We start from the raw sequence: 8,650 nt of genomic DNA, 5'->3' as shown, positions 1-8,650 counted from the left end.
CAATGCTACATTTTATCTCCTCTTGACTCATCACTGTCGACTTTCTGACAGCACTTACTCCGCTTCCACGCTGAGCCCTTACTCTGTGCCAGAGTTGAATCAGAGTGTTTACCATTACTCTACCAAAGTTTACAATGGGTCATTTTCCATTGCTGTGCCAAAGTTGAATCTGTTTGTCTCTCCAGTGCAGTGCCAAAGTTGATTCTAGGTGACTCTAGCTGTCACTCCTCGCCCTGCCATGCCGGTCCAGGCGTACCTCACCTAGCCCCACTCCTCCCGCAGCCCCATCCTTTCCTCCCTCTGAAGTGCATCTGCTTTCTATTCTGCTTATCCTCCACTCTACAAGACCCTCTCCTCCTAACATGCCTAAACGAATAGCTTCCTGCCTACACATTTAAGGATTATGGCATTAATGGTGAGGAACCTATACATGCTGTAGCTGGCTTCCCCCTTTCTCCATATGTGTGTCATTAATAACGAATGCAGCGGTAACGGAAAAAAAAACATCCAGGATTTGAAAAAGTCCCTAACCTCGATTACCTGCCTGATTTTAAGTAATGAGGTATTTACCTCAAATCGAGTTCTAGGGTATATTCCATGCAGTAAATACTGCATGATTATAAGTTTCAATTATGCATAGAAATGTTTATCTCCATTAAAGGTGGAGGTACATTTTAAAACAGCAAGGTAAAAATTAGTTTTCCCTTATGTTTTCCCCATCATCTCATATATGTGTGAGCTTCCCATCAGGAAATGAAAACGTGGCATCCCTGATGCCCGCATTCTGACCATCTTCTGACGTGATGCAAAGAATGGTAGTTACAGACCTTTCAGTTAATGATTTCACTTGCTGCGGTATCAGTGTCATCCGCTACCACATCATCTAGAGCTGCTCCATCCCCCAAACAGAGATGTGGGCCTCATTACGAGTTAGCGGGTACACGGCAAAAATGTCAGTAATAAGGTTTAACAACATCGGCCAACTACAATTTTGCCAGTAGGGGTTAAGGATTTATTTGGAGGTAAATCTGACTCCTAACAGCCAAAAAAAAGCCTGTTTTATCGGCACAGCCGGTAAAAGCGGCAAAATCCCCTCATGGAGTCCTGTAGGGATTTATCATGTATACTGGCACTTTTAATCTGCCAGTGGGCCGGCATACAAGTGCCGGTAAAAGTAATTGCGTTTGGCAGTATTCCAGCGGATTTACTGCCGGAATACCAGCAAATTGAGATTTTGTGAAATGCTTCATTAAGTATTTTGCATCATAGCGCATTAAAGCCCTAATTATTTAAAGACTCTGAAGGCCTGGTCCACAGAAGCGTTAATAATGGCGCAATCCCATTGAAAAGAAGTGAATCAGGCCGCCAAAATCTGCACAGGGCTGCATTGATTACCACCAGCGAAAATCCTGGGTGAAAGTGCACCAAAAATCCCATCGAGGCCCTAAAACTTCTTCCCCCTCAATCCCTTTAAGCGATCTATACACATTTCCATTACTGTTTGCAGAACACACTGACACCCACTGTCGCCATGTCCATACTCGATGGAGTAATAAGCAAAACCCCAAAAATTGCTAATTATTTATTTATTTATTTATTTTCGATTTTATCATTTTTTTTATTTTCACCAATAAAGTTTGCAATACAATTAGAAATAAACAAGCTTCATAAAATTACAAACCTGGTCACAAGATTGAGTCCAAAAGAAAAGCAAAAGAAGAAAAAATCATCTCATAATGCATAACACAAAATAAATAAGGAAAAATAGTAGAAGAAGAGAGAAAATTGAAAAGAGACCAGAAAAGGAGAAAATGAAACAGAAGAATATCTAAAAAAAAATGGCTAATTAAATGACTGACAAAAAACTACACTGTTTTTATTCAAGCTAGCATCTCATTGAAATGTACAGTTGGAAACAAACATTGTAGAAAATCACAAATGCTTCCGTATTGCTTGAATGGCAAGTGAAACAGCACTATTTTTAAGACCACATTGCACGTGGCATTAGGTCAGAGCCTACCGCATACGGACATTATGTCAGAACATGAGAACGGGGCTGCTGCAGAGAGATAGCTGCTGCGGCAGGAGGTTGCTACACGCAATGGCGCATTTCCTGCGGCATGTGATGGCGCTGCAGCATCTCACTATCAGTGGGCCCAGGAATGCGTGGTTTCATGTCTCGGGAAATGTCACGCCTCCTGCGACTGGACTGACTCATCTTCGCGCTCACCCCCTTGATCACAGTGTCTTCGCCACAGCACACGTTCATTTTCACACTTTGCCCGCTTGACTAGTAGTATCACTCACTACACTGTCCCATTTTTAATTGTAATTCTTACGAAGCAGAAAGCAGTCCCAGACCCAGTAAAGCGTGACTAATTAAGAATTCCCACCCTGGAAACTGGATAATGTACCTCGAATGTACCTCCTAAAGTAACTTGGAGCCAATATCAAAATACATTAAGTTTGGGAGTTAATGTATGGGCCTCGCGTGAACCGAGTACTTGACAACCATCCAGCTCCCTTATCACATCATTAGCACTCCATAGCAAAGCGCTTTTATTGCAGGAGCACACTACACTCTATGTAATGAATATGAGGAATGTGAAAGGAATGCATTTTGTTAAGTGCTTAGTAAAGAGCTTTAATCATTAGAACCTAGAAATTCTATTTTCTGCAACAATCTTGGAAGATGCAAATCAATGACTAGATTTGCATGTGTTTTTTCGAGAACATTTCTGTGCAAATCCTACCTCAAATAGTATTCCAGCTTGTTTGTGAATTTTTAGCCATATAATTCACAGCTCACATCTTTAAGAGTTGAGTAGAGATGGTTACTGTTGAGCTAACCTTTCCATTTTCTGTGCCACTGCCATGATCACCGTCTTTTCAAGAATCAATTTCTGCCTTCAGATCAGTAGCAGATCGCAGATCAGTAGCAGATCGCCAGCTTTCTTGGATATTTGCACCTAAGGAAGGGTACTCAGTCAATCAGATGGCTGAAAATGCGGGCATGAAGTGCCAGAGTATGGCCTGTTTTTCATCAACCACCTGAGCGCCTCCCTAGATGCTGTCATATTTATTTCATTGCCACTCCTAACCCCTCCTAGGCTGCACCCCCTGCTCTCACTCCAGACCCCAAGACAGTCCACACCCTCTCCTCAACCCCACTCCCTTCCTACCTACTTAAATGCTCTGTCCCTGTCCCTGTGTTCTGCGTCCTCCACAGAAATAGAACAGTGGCTCAGACCTTTTTCAATTTACTATGGCAATGGCCATCTTGTTTTTGTTTGTTTTCCACAGGAGATTGGGATCACACAATAGGCTTAGAGCCAGACTTCCATGAAACAAAATAAAACTACTTGCACCCTGGAGGGAGCCCCCCTTGGTGCGAGGTGTAGCAGGTTCAGTAACTAACCCCTGATGCCTCACCAAGGCCCCCGCTTGGGTTGGACTTGCTTAGGCTTGGGCTGCTGGGCCTTTGCCAGCCCTCGTATGCCCCCAGATACAGGGCTTGTTGCTATAGTTTTGTCCAGCTGAGGTGACTACATCCATGCTCTCTGTGGAGAATAAGTATCTTGGGCACTTGATCCATTGCTTCTCTTGACATGTCAAATTCTGGATGACCTTTAGAGAATGGTTATCAGACCTCTACCGAAAAATACATTTTTGGATCCCTTTTTTGCTTCTAATTATGCACCTGTTTCTAAATTGCCCAAACCATTGGACCTTCTGGAAAAAGCTGTGGAAGATCAAACTAAACGGTGCGCTGACTCACCTGGTCTTCTACATAACCAACACGCAGTTTTTAAACATGCTATGAGGGCTGAAGCAGTGTTTTGAGTATTTTGGAGGATCTCTATGAATAGCAGATAGAAGCAGTATGTGCACATTAATTATAGATGATTGTGTTGCCTTTGTCAATATTAACCATTCAATACTCTTACACCACTTGAACCGATTGGCGCCAGTGGCTTGGGTTTGCAATTTGGGAAACTGGCTCTGAATTACAAATGTCAATCTGTATCACCAGTGTCAAAGTAATCATTTGTACATCCAAGGCTTGCAGGGTTCAACTCCTTTGCGTTTTTTGTTTAATCTATATATGGCTGATTCTTTTGAGTTCAAGTGTCTTTGTACACCAGAGATATGTAGAGCCTCACCCAACTGGATAGATCTCTATCCATATCTAGATATCTATGATTTGTGGCTGCAAACCTCAGTTCCTTTTTTCCACATACAGTAAAATATGCCATAGCTGGTATAATGTCAATAGCAGCAGGAATGAGATTATTGAACCTTATCACAGATCTGACCTGTGGTCTATAAACCTCTGACCAGATTGCACAGGCCTTAACCCAAGGCCGGTCACTGTAGGAGTAAATCTTGGTGTGCATTTGGACTCTGGGCATCGATTCTTCTCAACATCATTGACATTACTTGGGCCAGTTTTCATCTAATTTAACTCCTTTTAACTATCCTTCCATTGTTCAGTTTGTGTTATAGTCTTACACGCAATTTACAAATATACAAATATACAAGTCGGACTGTATAGATACTGACCTGATATAATTGCCTGGATCAAACTGAAGCATGTAAGGAATGCCCTGAAACCTCTATATCCCTGGTAATATAAAACAGGAAGAGAGAAGTCCCATGGAAACCCTCTGGCGTAAAACACCCTGAAGACAAATGAAGATGTCTTCAGATTGAAGCAGGATGATGTAAATCCCTTTCTCTTTTGTATCGGAGCAGGCTCTGGGGTTCAGCAATTGAAGAGTAGATCAAGGATTGGAGAAACAGGAGGTGCTGAAGAGTAGCGATGTATCAGGCTTCGTGAAAGTGCAGCTCTTGTTGAACCCTTTGGAACAGGATCCTGCTTCCTGGGGACATCATCACATTGTGTCCTGGATAGGGCAGCGCGTGGAGTGGAAACAGCTAGACGGCTGCAGAACAACATAGAAGAAGTGTCAGGAAAACCCGGCTTAGAGGAAAGAAACATGCAATGGATGTGTTTCTAACGATGCCAAACAGACCATTGTCTGTGACAGGATGTAACAGTTTGAACCCATTCTTTCTCGAATGTAATTGATGGAAGAGATGCACCAATCTTCGAGCATGGATGTGGGCTGCAGGTCCCCAAGTGCAATCTGAAGGTCTATATTCCTTCCAATACACAATTTAATGTAACCTTCCTCTAAATTAACAAGCCACAAATGCAGGAAACCTCATGTTCAGGTCCCGTAACAGTGTCAACTGCAGGTGGTTGGGATCTAGCATTTCTCAGACACATGCTGTTTCAGTTGGGAGATGTGAAGCACTGGATGGATCCAGGACCAAGATGGAGGTAAGCTTAACTTGTATGCAACAGGTCCCTTAGTAGCCATAATCTCAAAAGGATCAAAATACCTACAAGAGAATTTAGATGAAATCAAATGTTTGTAAAGAAAGCGGTATGCCAACAACACTGAATCTCCCGGCTGAAGAACAGGCTCTGGATTGTATTTCAGATCTGCATAATGTTTGGCACGCAGACGTGCAGTGGTGAGAGAAGCAAGAGTAGCCTTGTGACCAACCTGGATGTTGGACATTAAAGCTGTGACTGAAGGAAATTTAACAGAAGATGGCAATACTGAAGGAAAGCAAGAAGGATCATAACCATAAGTACATCGAATGGGGCTGACCCAGAGCAGACTGTAGAGAATTGGTTTAAGTGACTTCTGTGAGGGGGAGGAGGACAGTCCAATTGTCCTGTGCGGCTGAAACAAAACATCAGAGATAACTTTCAAAGGTCTGGGATTGGAAACCAGAGTTAAATGCTCTTTGAATCCTCAGAGTATTGCAGAAAATACCCCATTATGCAGATGTATATTGTGGTCCTCGATCCAAAATAATGGAATCAGGAAGACCATGATGAGAACAATTAGAACATAGAAAAAGACGTGCCATCTGAGGAGCAGTCAGAATCTGGAGTAATGGCAAAAAGTGTGCCATCTTTGTGAAAGAATCGAAATTTACCATAACAGTTGTGAGGCCATCAGAAGGTGGAAGATCAACAATGAAATCATTAGATATAATAGCCAAGTGCTGGGTGGTAATACAGGCTACACCACGTGACCCTAGGAGTGTGTGCAAGGGATCTTGGATTGAAAACATACTATACAGGATGAAACATAGTCACAAATATCAGTGGCAACACCTGTCAACCAAAAATGACACTGGATGAGATTCAAGGTGGCCTCCACCCCTCTGTGTCCAAGGAATCATGCCACATGTGCAGGACAGTCTTTTGTAGTGCCAAAGTGGGAATGAACACTTTTTGGCCATACATCTCCTGCCTGAATTAGACCAAATTTGGCAATCAAGGACCTCCAATATTGCACCTGTGATCTGGAGTCTTTGCAAAGGTTCTGGATAAAATATGACACATAAAATAGGAAATGTAATTAAGTGAGTCCCCAATATGGGGAACTCCAAACCCCTACACACTGTCTAAGGCTCAATGCCACCTTATTTTGTCAATATATCCTCTTGTGTGTGTATATCAGTCACTGTTAGATTTTAAATAAAGATACATAGTAGTCTTTAGGAAATAACTTTTAAAGTATTTATGGTAAACACGTTCATCAATATAAGGGGGGGGGTTTGTCTCCCAACGTGTTTTGAGATTAACTCTCTTGATCGGGGGAGGCTTTCCTCAAAATATTCTAGAAAAAATCCATTAACAACTTTTTTTAAATTATTTTTCATTTGTCAAGTGTTTGGCAATACAGTGCCATATTACTTACATCATGTACATTAGGTAATACTCAGCCAAATACCTCTTGATTTCCTGATTCTTCTGAATCACTCAATCACATAGAAATGTGACTCCTTTCTTTAGAACAGCTGTCCTTCCTTCTCTAATCAGTCTCTGTATCACCTGCCTCATCTGTTCACAACTAGGGTGTTTCTTATGGATTCCTTCTGAAATCTGCATCTTCAGTTCTAGGAGTGAATAGACTAAGTCCATTAGACACATTGTCATATGATATTGGTCCGAATAATAGTTCTACTAAGTGTGCACATATATACCTCATATATCATCTGATATTCATAACATCCTATGGATCTCCCAAGCATCAATGTATTACATTTACTTGAGAACATGAAATTATTAAGCAGCTTGTCCACTTATCTCATTAAGAGGTCAATGTGTGGAAAGCTGGTAATTGGAGGATGATGTCTCCCTCAGCGATATAAGAACAATTTCCAAATGTGTCTACACAGAGATGTATTAAATATTAGTTGGATGTTTCTGCTGTAAAATTCAAAAAAGGCTCCCATCCCTACATTACTTACTATTCCTTGGTAAAAAAGTGATCCAAAAGTATGTCTGCCACCATGATTCAAAGCAGTGACTCACGCTCCTTCTAAAATGGCCGCTATTTATGATAGCGTGCTTTACCATCGTGACGTCATCGCATTTGTGACAATGATAACGTCACGCTTGTAAATAAACCACGTTTTTATTATTCAATATATTGCTCTAAATTGAGGGGATTAGATTCCCCAAATATTATTCAAATTCTGGGTATTTTCCATAAATAAATCGTGCTTACTAGTCAAAGCCATGTTGCACAGTAAAATATGGAATTACAAAGAGTATTGTGTATTTAATGTTATGTCGCTGTCTGTTGTCTCATGTAAGAGCAACGCCAACCATTGTTCAAAGCTCTAAGTGCCCAGTATCTGTCCATATTCTGGAGTAAACACTTACCTACTGGACAACATTATGTAATCACATATAGAATGCTGTCAAAAATAAAAAATATTCTATTTTAATGGGGGTCACTGATCCCTTATACTGGTGCCCAGCAGAGGCTATTTCAAAATTGATTCAATAGAAATAGGATGGATGCCCATGTGGACTTTACTTATCCTCCTCCATGGGGTTTACAGAATGATGTTCCCTATATATGTCAGATAGTAGTAGTGATCATCATGTGTCATCTAATTGCATAATTATCTAATACATTATTCTTAGTTGTACTGAGGCAACTTGTTCCACCTCGCAGGAGTGTACAATATAATTTCAAGGTGCATCATTTTTCAATACATCCTTTCAATATTTCCTCACTGCGGTTCTTACTAATCCTACTCCGTAGAGTGTACAGTCTAGTGGTCCTTGAATGTGTAGTGCATTGAATAGGATAACCATTCTAGTCATCGCTTACTATGAGATTGCACTAATGGCTGAAGGTGCCTGTTCTGAACTGAGACCTGATATAGAGCAGGTTCCATAGCTTCCCCTATTCATAGGAAAGGTCTTAAGTAAAAGTCCTCATTCATACCCAATGAGGCTACTGCATCTAAATGATGGATCCAAAATTGCTCTATCTGAGCCAATTATGTGCTAATGTCTCCGCCCCTAGGCAGAGGATGTACAATCTCGAGAACTACAAATTTAATTTGGGCTATTGTATGTTTATGGGGATGGAAGTGCCTATACACTGGTGCTTTGTTATATGCAGTCCTGATGTTGTATTTGTGTTCCTTCCATCTTTATTTTACTTTGCAGATCGTTTGACCTACATAACATTTACTGCTTGGGAATTTTATAGCATAGATTGCATTCTTGCTATCGCATGTTGCAAAGTCTCAGAGTGTT

This window comes from Ambystoma mexicanum, chromosome 4q (genome assembly GCF_040938575.1).
Source record: "Ambystoma mexicanum isolate Mex_15411 chromosome 4q, UKY_AmexF1_1, whole genome shotgun sequence".
Taxonomy (NCBI): Eukaryota; Metazoa; Chordata; class Amphibia; order Caudata; family Ambystomatidae; genus Ambystoma; species Ambystoma mexicanum.
This window is presented reverse-complemented; position numbering follows the sequence as displayed.